We start from the raw sequence: 13,678 nt of genomic DNA on the forward strand, positions 1-13,678 counted from the left end.
TGCTCTGCCCCAGAAAGCAGTGGAGGCCAAGTCTCTGGATGCTTTCAAGAAAGAGATGGATAGAGCTCTTAAAGATAGTGGTATCAAAGGTTATGAGGAGAAGGCAGGAACTGGATACTGATTGTGGATGATCAGCCATGATCACAGTGAATGGCGGTGCTGGCTTGAAGGGCCAAATGGCCTACTCCTGCACCTATTGTCCATTGTCTATACTCAGTCCATATGTTCACAGTCTCATCTTTTTCCATGATAATCCGCCTTCTCCGTCGTAAGTTCAGTTACTGAACCTTCTGGATCTGCTGTTGGCCTTCGCTCGTATCCTGAGCAGGAACCCTGGCAGGTGCTACCATTCCAGGTCAGAGCGGCCCTGGGAGCAATGAATGACTAAGGGGCAACTCCACTTTCCCCAAAGCTCTGAAAGTCCCCAATCAGAGCCTCATCACCGGGTGCAGTTTAGAGTCATACCCAGGACCGTTGGTAGTGATAGGGGACTCAGTAGACAGAGGAACAGGTAGGAGTTTCTGTGGACGTGAACGGGACACCCAGGTGGTATGTTGCCTCCCAGGTGCCTGGGTCAGGGACATCTTGGATCATGGCCGTAGCATTTCAGAGAGGGAGGGGAGCAGCCAGATGTCTTGGTGCACATTGGTACCAATGACATAGGAAGGAAAAGCAAAGAGGTTCTGAAGAGAAATTTTAGAGAGCTAGGTAGAAAGCTGAGAAGCAGGACCTCCCAGGCAGTCGTTGCCAGTGCCACGAGCCAGTGAGGGTAAAAACAGGATGATTTGGCAGATAAATGTGTGGCTGAGAAGCTGGTACAGGGGCAGGGCTTCAGGTTCTTGGATCATTGGGATCTCTTCTGGGGGAGCTATGACCTGTTCAAAAGTGACTGGTTGTACCTGAACCCGAGAGGAACCAATATTCTCGTGGGCAGGTTTGTTAGAGCTCTTGGGGAGTGTTTAAACTAATTTGGTGGGAGAGGTGGGGGTTGGGAACCAGAGTGAAGGGACTCTGGATAGGATGGATGGTAAAAAAGTAAAGATAATGTGCACTCAGACTGTCAGGAAGGGCAGGCAGATGACAGGACAAAACTGCAACCAGTAGGGTGAGATTCGGTGCATTAGGGATGCAGAATCAAAAAGGGTAGCAAATACAGCACTCAAAGTGTTATATCTCAATTCACTGAGTATAAGAAATAAGGTGGATGATTTTGTTGCACCTTTGATGATTGTTTGGTATGATGTTGTGGCCATCACTGAATAATGGCTGAAGGATGGCTGTAGTTGGGAGCTGAATGTCCAAGGTTACACGTTGTCCAAGGAGGTGGTGTGGCTCTGCTGGTAAAGAATGGCATCAAGTCAGTAGAAACATGTGACGTAGGATCGGAAGATGTTGAATCCTAGCGGGTTGAGTTAAGAAACTGTAAGAGTTAAAGGACCTATATGGCAGTTATATACAGGCCTCCCAACAGTAGTTGAGATGTGGACCTCACATTACAACAGGAAATAGAAAAGGTGTGTCAAAAGGGCAATGTTAGGATAGTCATGTGAGATTTTAACATGCAGATTGATTGGGAAAATCAGGTTGGAAATGGATCCCAAGAGAGTGAGTTTGTTGAATGCCTATGAGATGACATTTTAGACCAGTTTGTCATTGAGTCTATGAGGGGATCAGCTATACTGGATTGGGAGTTATGTAATGAACCGGAGGTGATTAGGGAGTTTAAGGTAAAAAACCCTCAGGAGACAGTGATCTCATATTGATTGAGTTCAATTTGAAATTTGATAGGGAGGAAGTAAAGTCTGATGTAGCAGTATTTCAGTGGAGGAAAGGAAATTATAGTGGTATGAGAGAGGAGTTGGCCAAAGTAAATTGGAAGGAGATGCTGGCAAGGATGACAACAATGGTATGAGTTTTGAGGAAAAGTTAAGGAAGGTGCAGGATAGATGTATTCCAAAAATGAAGAAATACTCAAATGGCAAAATAGTACAACCATGGCTGACAAGGGAAGTCAAAGCACATGAGTGGGCATACAACAAAGCAAAAATTAGTGGGAAGACAGAGGATTGGGAAGCTTTTAAAACCCTACAGAGAGCAACTAAAAGAATCATGAGAAGGAAAAAAATGAAATATGAAGGATATTTCCCATGGTGGAGGGGGGGGGGTCTAGGACAAGAGGGCACAGCCTCTGGAAAGAAGGACATCCATTTAAAGCGGAGGTGCAGAGAAATTTCTTTAGCCAGAGAGTGGTGAATTTGTGCAATTTAATACCACAGGCAGCTGTGGAGGCCAGGTCATTGGGTGTATTTAAGGCAGAGCTTGATAGGTTCTTGACTGGACACGGCATCAACATCTATGGGGAGAAGGCCGGAAACTCGGGTGAGGAGGGGGAAAAAGGATCAGCCATGAGTGAATGGTGGAGCAGACTCAATGGGCCTAATGGCCTAATTCTGCTCCTGTGTATAATGGTCTTATGGCTCTTTGTTCAATACAGTTACTAAACCAATAACTCAGGGCAGACACAGACCCCAACGTTCACAAACCTGCATGTTATAATATATTGAAGAACACCTCAAAAATAACTTCTTATTCGGAAATTATCTCTAGTCCAGCAGATTACCTTGAGCATCATTGTATCTACTTTAAAAGACTAATTCAGGCAAGCATCTCCCGTTTACAACATGGAGAATGTTGACCAGCTTCAGTAAGTGGCAGCCTCCATCTCCTTCAAACAAATGGCAAGAACAAAGACAATTAGTTTGTCTGCTTTCACTGTCTTTGATTCATTCAAGTTCACTGATTTGTGGACTGTAGTTCTTTCTGGCCAACACTAGATATATTTAAAGCAGAGATTGATAGTTTCTTAGGTGTCAAAGCTTATGGGGAAACGGCAAGAGAGTGGGGTTGATAGGGATAATAAATCAGCCATGATAGAGTGGAAGAGCAGACCATATAACAATTACAGCATGGAAACAGGCCATCTCAACCCTTCGAGTCCATGCCGAACTCTTACTCTCATCTAGTCCCACCGACCTGCACTCAGCCCATAACCCTCCATTCCTTTCCTGTCCATATATCTATCCAATTTAACTTTAAAGGGCAATATCGAACCTGCCTCAACCACTTCTGCTGGAAGCTCGTTCCACACAGCTACCACTCTCTGAGTAAAGAAGTTCCCCCTCATGTTACCCCTAAACTTTTCCCCTTTAACTCTCAATTCATGTCCTCTTGTTTGAATCTCCCCCACTCTCAATGGAAAAAGCCGATCCATGTCAACTCTATCTATCCCCCTCATAATTTTAAATACCTCTATTAAGTCCCCCCTCAACCTTCTACGTTCCAAAGAATAAAGACCCAACTTGTTCAACCTTTCTCTGTAACTCAGGAGATGAAACCTAGGCAACATTCTTGTCAGAGCCCCTGCTATTTCCTTACAAACTTCCCGCAAGGTCCTAGGGAATATCCTGTCAGGTCCCGGAGACTTATCCACTTTTATATTCCTTAAAAGCATCAGTACTTCCTCGTCTTTAATCATCATACTTTCCATAACTACCCTTCTTGTTTCCCTTACCTTACACAATTCAATATCCTTCTCCTCAGTGAATACTGAAGAAAAGAAATTGTTCAAGATCTCTCCCATCTCTTTTGGTTCCGCACATAGCCGTCCACTCTGATTCTCTAAGGGACAAATTTTATCCCTCACTATCCTTTTGCTATTAATATAACTGTAGAAACCCTTTGGATTTATTTTCACCTTACTTACCAAAGCAGCTTCATATCTTCTTTTAGCTTTTCTAATTTCTTCCTTAAGATTCATTTTACATTCTTTATATTCCTCGAGCACCTCATTTACTCCAAGCTGCCTATATTTATTGTAGATCCCTCTCTTTTTCTGAACCAAGTTTCCAATATTCCTTGAAAACCATGGCTCTCTCGAACTATTAACCTTTCCTTTCAACCTAACAGGAACATAAAGATCCTGTATCCTCAAAATTTCACCTTTAAATGACCTCCATTTCTCTGTTACATCCTTCCCATAAAACAAATTGTCCCAATCCACTCCTTCTAAATCCTTTCGCATCTCCTCAAAGTAAGCCTTTCTCCAATCAAAAATCTCAACCCTGGATCCAGTCCTATCCTTCTCCATAATTATATTGAAACTAATGGCATTGTGATCACTGGACCCGAAGTGCTCCCGAACACAAACCTCCGTCACCTGACCTATCTCATTCCCTAACAGGAGATCCAACACTGCCCCTTCTCGAGTTGGTACCTCTGTGTATTGCTGCAAAAAACTATCTTGCACACATTTGACAAACTCCAAACTATCCAGCCCTTTTACAGAATGGGCTTCTCAGTCTATCTGTGGAAAATTAAAAACTCCCACAACCACAAACTTCTGCTTACTACAAATATCTGCTATCTCCTTACAAATTTGCTTCTCCAGTTCTCGGTCCCCATTAGGTGGTTTATAATACACCCCTATAAGTGTCACTACACCTTTCCCATTCCTCAATTCCACCCAAATAGCCTCCCTAGACGAGTCCTCTAATCTATCCTGCCAAAGCACCGCTGATATATTTTCTCTGACAAGCAGTGCAACACCTCCCACTCTTGCCCCTCTGATTCTATCACACCTGAAGCAATGAAGTCCTGGAATACTTAGTTGCCAATCACCCCCCTCCTGCAACCACGTTTAACTAATAGCTACAACATCATACTTCCAGACTCGATGGGTGGAATAGTCTAATTCTGCTGCTATGTCTGACAGTTTCATTGTTACATACACTGACAAGCTGGATGTTAATGCAAGAGGTAAGAATAGTAATAACACCATAAGCAATAATTATGGTGTTATTGTTACATACACTGACAAACTGGATGTCAATGCAAGAGGTAAGAATAGTAATTTTCCAGATAACTGGAAAATTCATGACGCAGTGAATAAGGAGGTGGATTGTCCCGCGTTATGCATTTTGTTAGGATGTTAGTGTAAGCATCATAGGGCAGTGTGGTAAATTAAGGTACAATGGTGCACGAGTTGAAGGATCCCTGAAGGTGGCAGCACAGGTAGATGGGAGGGTAAGAAGGTGTATGTATGGAATACCTGCCTTCATTAGCTGGGGCATAGAATATAAGATTATTGGGGAACTTTATAGAACATTGTTTATGTCACACACTGGAGAACAGAGGGTAGCTCTGAGTACCACACCACAAGGAGGACATTGTAACACTGGCAAAGGTGCAGAGGGGAAGGTCACCTGCAACTTATCTCCTTGTATTAATACCATAAGACACAGGAGTAGAACTAATCTATTCAGCCCATTGAATCTGCTCTGCCATTCCATCATGGCTGATTGTATTATCCCTCTCAACCCCAAATTTGGCTTGAGTGGTGTAATAACAACAACATCTCACTCAATGACAGTAAGACCAAGGAACAGATTGTAGACTTCAGGAGAAGGAAATCTGAGGTACATATGTCAGCCTCATCAGAGGAAATAAGTTGGTGAGGATCAAAAACTTTAAATTCCTGAGTGTAATTTTAAAACCACGAACACAAGGAATTCTGCAGATGCTGGAAATTCAAGCAACACATATCAAAGTTGCTGGTGAACGCAGCAGGCCAGGCAGCATCTCTAGGAAGAGGTACAGTCGACGTTTCAGGCCGAGACCCTTCGTCAGGACTAACTGAAGGAAGAGCTAGTAAGAGATTTGAAAGTGGGAGGGGGAGGGGGAGATCCAAAATGATAGGAGAAGACAGGAGGGGGAGGGATGGAGCCAAGAGTTGGACAGGTGATTGGCAAAAGGGATAGGAGAGGACCATGGGACAGGAAGCCCAGGGAGAAGGAAAAGGGGGGGGGGGGAAATTCCTGGGTGTTACCATTTCAGAGGAACTGTCCTGGACCCACCATGCAAATGCCGTTGCAAAGAAAGCATGACAGCACCCTTACTTCCTGAAGAGTCTCTGGAGTTGCAACATGACATAAAACATTTCGATAAACTTCTATAGATGTACTTTATACTTTATTGTCGCCAAACAATTGATACTAGAACGTACAATTATCACAGCGATATTTGATTCTGCGCTTCCCGCTCCCTGGAGTACAAATCAATAGTAAATATTAAAAATTTAAATTTTAAATCATAAATAGAAAATAGAAAAATGGAAAGTAAGGTAGTGCAAAAAAACCGAGGCAGGTCCGGATATTTGGAGGGTACGGCCCAGATCTGGGTCAGGATCTGTTCAGCAGTCTTATCACAGTTGGAAAGAAGCTGTTCCCAAATCTGGCCGTATGAGTCTTCAAGCTCCTGAGCCTTCTCCCGGAGGGAAGAGGGTTGAAAAGTGTGTTGGCTGGGTGGGTCGTGTCCTTGATTATCCTGGCAGCACTGCTCCGACAGCGTGCGGTGTAAAGTGAGTCCAAGGATGGAAGATTGGTTTGTGTGATGTGCTGGGCTGTGTTCACAATCTTCTGCAGCTTCTCAGGACTAACTGAAGGAAGAGCTAGTAAGAGATTTGAGAGGGGGAGGGAGACCAACACCGTACAACTTCCGTACCAGGTTGTGATGCACCATAGAAGAATGCTTTCTATGGTGCATAGTAGATGTGTAGTGGAGAGTGCATTGACTGTCTGCATCATGGTCTGGTGTGGAAACACTAATGGCTTTGAATGGAAAACAGTACAAGAAGTAGTGGGTTCGGCCAAGTTCATTGCGGGAGAAGTGCTATCAACCATTGAGCACACATACGTGAGATGCTGTCACAGGAAAGCAGTATCTATCATCAGAGATCCTCACCACCCCAGGGTTCTGAAGAGATTGTGCAGACATTAGTAATGACCTTTCATGAATTATTAGATTCTAGAAACTGGGAAATGTTACCCCACTCTTCAATAAGGGAGAGAGGCAGAAGAAAGGAAACTATAGGCCAGTTAGTCTGACCTCAGTGGTTGGGAAGATGTTGGAGTTGATTACTAAGGATGAAGTCTCAGGGTACTTGGAGGCACATGATAGAATAGGTAGTAGTCAGCATGGTTTCCTCAAGGGAAAATCTTGCCTGACAAACACTATGGAATTCGTTGAAGAAATAACAAGCAGGATTGAAAAAGGTGAATTGGTTGATGTTGCGTATTTGGACTTCCAGAAGGCCTTTGACAGGATGCCATACATAAAGCTGTTTAACAAGAGCCGATGGTATTACAGGAAAGATTCTAGCATGGTTAAAGCAGTGGCTGACTGGCAGAAGGCAATGAGTGGGAATAAAGGGAGCCTTTTCTGGTTGGCTGCCAGTGACTGGTGGTGTTCCACAGGGGTCTGTGGTGGGACCAGTTCTTTTAACGTTATATATGTCAATGGTTTGGATGATAGAATTGATGGCTTGCAAAATTGCAAAGACAGTATGAAGATAGGTGGAGGGGCAGGTAGTTTTGAGGAAATACAGAGGCTACAGAAGGATTTATACAGATTAGGAGAATGGGCAAAGAAGTGGCAGATGGAGTACAGTTTTGCGAAGAGTATGGTCATGAACCTAAGTTGACTATTTTCTAAGTGCAGAGAAAATACAAAAAAAGACTGAGGTGCAAAGAAATTTGAGAGACCTTGAGCAAGAATCCCTAAAAGTTAATTCGCAGGTTAAGTATGTGGTGAGGGAGGCAAATGTGATGTTAGCATTCATTTAAAGAGGAATAGAATATTAGATTAGGTTAGATTATGAGGACATGCAGTCCTCTTTTATTGTCATTTAGTAATGCATGCATTAAGAAATGATACAATATTCCTCCAGAATGATATCACAGAAACACAAGACAAACCAAGACTAAAAAAACTAACAAAAACCACATAATTATAACATATAGTTACAACAGTGCAAAGCAATACCATAATTTGATAAGAACAGACCATGGGCACGGTAAAAAAAAGTCTCAAAGTCTCTCGAGAGTCCCATCATCTCAAGCAGACGGTAGAAGGGAGAAACTCTCCCTGCCATGAGCTTCCAGCACCGCAAACTTGCCGATGCAGCACCCTGGAAGCACCCGACCACAGCTGACTCTTGAGTCCATCCGAAAACTTCAAGGGTCCGACCAGCCCTCCGACACCAAATACCAAGCACCATCTCTGCCGAGCGCTTTGACCCCGGCCCCGTCAACAGGCAATAGGGAAAGCCGAGTATTCAGGGCCTTCCTCTCCTGAAATTCTCGACTGCACAGTAGCAGCGGCAGTGAAGCAGGCATTTCAGAAGTTTCTCCAGATGTTCCTCCGTGCTTCTCACGTCTGTCTCCATCAAATCAGGATTGCGCACGGCCCCTATTTAAAAAATACGATATCATTTCAGAGCGGCCATGCGAATATGAAAGCAAGGATGTAATGTTGAAACTGGTGAGGCCTCACTACAAGTATTGTGAGAATTTTTGTGCCCCTTATCTTAGAAAGGATGTGCTGAAACTGGAAAGGGTTCAAAGAAGGTTCACAAAAATGATTCCAGGATTGAATGGTTTGTCATATGAAGAGCTTTTGATAGCTCTGGGCCTGAATTTACTAGAATTCAGAAGAATGAGGGGTCACTTCATTGAAACCTATTGAATGGTGAAAGGCCTTGATAGAGTGGTTGTGGAGAGGATGTTTCCTGTGGTGGGAGAGCATAAGACCAAGTTAAGTCAAGTCAAGTCAAATCAAGTCACTTTTTACTGTCAATTCGACCATAACTGCTGGTTTAGTACACAGTAAAAACGAGACAATGTTTTTCAGGACCATGGTGCTACATGAAACAGTACAAAAACTACACTAAACCACAGACCTACCCAGGACTGCATAAAGTGCACAAAACAGTGCAGGCATTACAATAAATAATAAACAAGACAATAGGCACAATAGAGGGCAGTAGGTTGGTGTCAGTCCAGGCTCTGGGTATTGAGGAATCTGATGGCTTGGGGGAAGAAACTGTTACATAATCTGGTCGTGAGAGCCCGAATGCTTCGGTGCCTTTTGCCAGATGGCAGGAGGGAGAAGAGTTTGTATGAGGGGTGCGTGAGGTCCTTCATAATGCTGTTTGCTTTATGGATGCAGCGTGTGGTGTAAGTGTCTGTAATGGTGGGAAGAGAGACCCCGTTGATCTTCTCAGCTGACCTCACAATCCACTGCAGGGTCTTGCGATCCGAGATGGTGCAATTTCCGAACCAGGCAGTGATGCAGCTGCTCAGGATGCTCTCAATACAACCTCTGTAGAATGTGGTGAGGGTGGATGGTGGGAGATGGACTTTTCTCAGCCTTCGCAGAAAGCATGGGCTTTCTTTGCTATGGAGCTGGTGTTGAGGGACCAGGTGAGATTGTCCACCAGGTAAACACCAAGAAATTTGGTGCTCTAAACGATCTCTATGGAGGAGTCGCCGATGTTCAGCGGAGAGGACACAGCCTCAGAATAGAAGGGTGTCCATTTAGAACGGAGATAAAAAGGAAATTCTTTATCAAGCGAGTGGTGAAATGGTGGAATTCTTTGCCACAGGCAGCTGTGGAAGCTAAATCTTTATGTATATTTAAGGCAGAGGTTGATAGATTCTTGATTAGTCAGAGCATGAAGGGATACGGGGAGAAGACAGGACATTGGGGCTGAGAGAAACTTGGATCGGCTGTGGTGAAATAGTGCAGCAGATTCGATTGGTCAAATGGCCTAATTCTGCTCTAAGTCTAATGGTCATATGGACTTGATCAAATGTATCCTGGATCTTGGCACCAGGGAGGCAACATACCATCTGGGAATCTTGTTCTTGCCCACAGAACCTCCTGTTGCTCCCCTATGTAACAAATTCCCTCTCACCACAGCTTGCCTCTTCTCCCCCCTTCCCTTCTGAGTCACAGAGTCAGACTCAGTGCCAGAGACCCGACCACTGTGACTTTCCTCTGCTAGGTCATCCCACCCAACAGTATCCAAAGCGGTGTATGTTGAGGGGGATGGCCACAAGGGTACTGTACACTGGTCCTTAAACCCTTTCTCCTTCCTGACTGTCACCCAGTTTCCTGTGTCCTGCACCTCGGTATAACTACCTCTCTGTATGTCCTATCTATCACCCCTCAGCGTCCAGAATGATCTGGAGTTCATCCAGTTCCAGCTCCAACTCCTCAACACAGATTGTTAGAAGCTGCAGCTGGATGCACGTCTCACAGATGTAGTCATCAGGGATACTGGAGGTCTCTCTGTGTTCCCACATCCGGCAAGATTATCATTCATCTATCCTGCCTGCCATCTTGACTGTCCTCACTGAGCAGATATAAAGAAAGGGAGGAAAAAGAGTTTAACCTTGAGCTTTGCTTTTCTGACTGAAGCTTTGAATAGCTAAAGTCTCAAGATCACCGCTCTCTGTCCACTTTGTCGCAGCGACTGCACTTGCCCCTGCCTTCCTTTAATGTGCTATTGCTAATCAATCCCAAGCATGTATTGGTCACTGGTGAAAACTCTTTTTTGCTGTCGTGACCTGTTGCTCCCTTTCCTACTCGCGTAGCGGACCTGAGTGAAATCCCCCCCCCTCAAAACTTCTAAATCCGGATTGGTCACTGGTCAAAGCCCTATTGTGCTGCAGTGACCCACCACTCCCTTTCCTACTCGGGCAGTGGACCTGAATGAAATCCCCTCCTCTCAAAACTTCACTGTTCAAAGCTCTTTTTCTACACGTATATGAGGACCTGAAGGATGACGAGAGTGAGGGTAAGACAACAGGGATAAAGGGGGAATGTCTTGAGTTGGAGGAGGTCCTTCATGAATACCTTGCTTCAGGGTTGACCAGTGGGAGGTCAATAGAGAATTGGCTAATGTGTTAATGAGTTTAAGAAAGAGACAATGTTGGAGCTTTTGAAAAACATTTGGACAGATCAATCCCTGGGGCCCCAGGTTACTCAAGAAGCAAGAAAAGAGATTGCTGCATATTTGGTGATGATTTTGTGCATCTTCCCTGGCCACAGGAGTACTTCTAGAAGATTGGCAAATATTGTTCTGTGGTTCAAGAAAATCTCCTGCAGCCTACAAACCTCAACTCTGCAGCCATCCTTCACACTCACCACCTCCACGTTCATCCTAATCCCTCACCCCTACACCTTCACCATCTCATCCTCCACCACCATCCCTCACGCTTACCCTAACCTCTCACCCTTACACCTTCACCCCGTTATCCTCCACAGCCATCCCTCATGCTCACCCTAACTCTTCACCCCCCATCCTCACAGCCATCCCTCACACCCCGACACCTTAACCCCCTCATCCTCCCAGCCATCCCTCACACTCACCCCTACACCTTCACCCCCTCATCCTCCACAGCCATCCCTCACACCGCTACACCTTCACTCCCTCATCCTCCACAGCCATCCCTCACACCCCTACACCTTCACCCCCTCATCCTCCCAGCCATCCCTCACACTCACCCCTACACCTTCACTCCCTCATCCTCCCAGCCATCCCTCACACCCCTACACCTTAACCCCCTCATCCTCCACAGCCATCCCTCACACTCACCCCTACACCTTAACCCCCTCATCCCCCACAGCCATCCCTCACACCCCTACACCTTAACCCCCTCATCCTCCCAGCCATCCCTCACACCCCTACACCTTCACTCCCTCATCCTCCACAGCCATCCCTCACACTCACCCCTACACCTTAACCCCCTCATCCTCCACAGCCATCCCTCACACCCCTACACCTTCACTCCATCCTCCACAGCCATCCCTCACACTCACCCCTACACCTTAACCCCCTCATCCTCCACAGCCATCCCTCACACCCCTACACCTTCACCCCCTCATCCTCCCAGCCATCCCTCACACCCCTACACCTTAACCCCCTCATCCTCCCAGCCATCCCTCACACTCACCCCTACACCTTAATCCCCTCATCCTCCACAGCCATCCCTCACACCCCGACACCTTAACCCTCCCATCCTCACAGCCATCCCTCACACTCACCCCTACACCTTAACCCCCTCATCCTCCACAGCCATCCCTCACACCCCTACACCTTCACCCCCTCATCCTCCCAGCCATCCCTCACACCCCTACACCTTAACCCCCTCATCCTCCCAGCCATCCCTCACACTCACCCCTACACCTTAATCCCCTCACCCTCCCAGCCATCCCTCACACTCACCCCTACACCTTAACCCCCTCATCCTCCCAGCCATCCCTCACACCCCTACACCTTCACTCCCTCATCCTCCACAGCCATCCTTCACACTCACCCCTACACCTTAACCCCCTCATCCTCCACAGCCATCCCTCACACCCCTACACCTTCACCCCCTCAGCCTCCCAGCCATCCCTCACACCCCACCTTAACCCCCTCATCCTCCCAGCCATCCCTCACACTCACCCCTACACCTTAATCCCCTCACCCTCCCAGCCATCCCTCACACTCACCCCTACACCTTAACCCCCTCATCCTCCCAGCCATCCCTCACACCCCTACACCTTCACTCCCTCATCCTCCACAGCCATCCTTCACACTCACCCCTACACCTTAACCCCCTCATCCTCCACAGCCATCCCTCACACCCCTACACCTTCACCCCCTCATCCTCCCAGCCATCCCTCACACCCCACCTTAACCCCCTCATCCTCCCAGCCATCCCTCACACTCACCCCTACACCTTAACCCCCTCATCCTCCCAGCCATCCCTCACACCCCCCTACACCTTCACTCCCTCATCCTCCACAGCCATCCCTCACACCCCTACACCTTCACTCCCTCATCCTCCCAGCCATCCCTCACACCCCACCTTAACCCCCTCATCCTCCACAGCCATCCCTCACACCCCTACACCTTCACCCCCTCATCCTCCCAGCCATCCCTCACACCCCACCTTAACCCCCTCATCCTCCCAGCCATCCCTCACACTCACCCCCTACACCTTAACCCCCTCATCCTCCCAGCCATCCCTCACACCCCCCTACACCTTCACCCCCCCATCTCCACAGCCATCCCTCACACTCACCCTAACCCCTCACCCCTACACCTTCAGCCCCCATCCTCCAGTCACCCCTCACACTCACCCTAACCCCTCACCCCTACACCCTCACCCTCCACAGCCATCCCTCACACTCACCCTAACCCCTCATCCCTACACCTTCACCCCCCCATCTCCACAGCCATCCCTCACACTCACACTCACCCTAACCCCTCACCCCCTCACCCTCCACAGCCATCCCTCACCCTAACCCCTCAACCCTCACCCCTACACCTTCACCCCCTCCCGCGGTGCGGTTGAGCGCTGACGCAGTGACGTTAGACGCGGCCCCGGGACGGCTCGACCGGCGGTGGTGAGTGTGGCACCGGGGAGACGGGAAGTAGTAGAGACCGGGGCCGGGAACCGACAGCGGGGAGGCGGGTAGCGGTAGAGACTGGGGCCGGGAACCGACACCGGAGAGGCGGGTAGTGGTGGAGACTGGAGTCGGGAAGGAGTGGAGACTGGGGCTGGGAACCGGGAACCGGCACCAGGAAGGCGGGAAAGAGGGGAGCCGGGAAACGACACTGTGCAGGCGGAAGGAGTGGAACCTGGGGGCAGCGGGAGGGACAGGGCTGCGGACAGAGCTGGGAGGTCTGGTAGGGATCGGGAACCGGGGCAATTGGGAGTGAGGGTGGGACCGGGGGAGCCGTCCCGAGGTTATGGGACTGTTCTAGTGTATGACCGGCCGGAGGTGG

General features: G+C 47.7%; 1 protein-coding gene across 2 annotated transcripts in view; it reads left to right on the forward strand.

Moving 5' to 3' along the window:
* Positions 1-13,251: 13,251 nt before the first annotated feature.
* LOC140196126 (lipoma-preferred partner homolog) overlaps positions 13,252-13,678 on the forward strand; it is a 477,606-nt gene continuing 477,179 nt past the window's right edge. The window contains exon 1 of one of the 2 annotated variants that reach the window (XM_072254856.1): positions 13,252-13,296. The gene's annotated coding sequence lies outside the window, so the exon portion shown is untranslated. The remainder of the gene's footprint in view (positions 13,297-13,678) is intronic. The other variant, XM_072254853.1, reaches the window with a different exon arrangement.

Source organism: Mobula birostris, chromosome 4, assembly GCF_030028105.1.
Source record: "Mobula birostris isolate sMobBir1 chromosome 4, sMobBir1.hap1, whole genome shotgun sequence".
In the NCBI taxonomy this organism is placed as follows: domain Eukaryota; kingdom Metazoa; phylum Chordata; class Chondrichthyes; order Myliobatiformes; family Myliobatidae; genus Mobula; species Mobula birostris.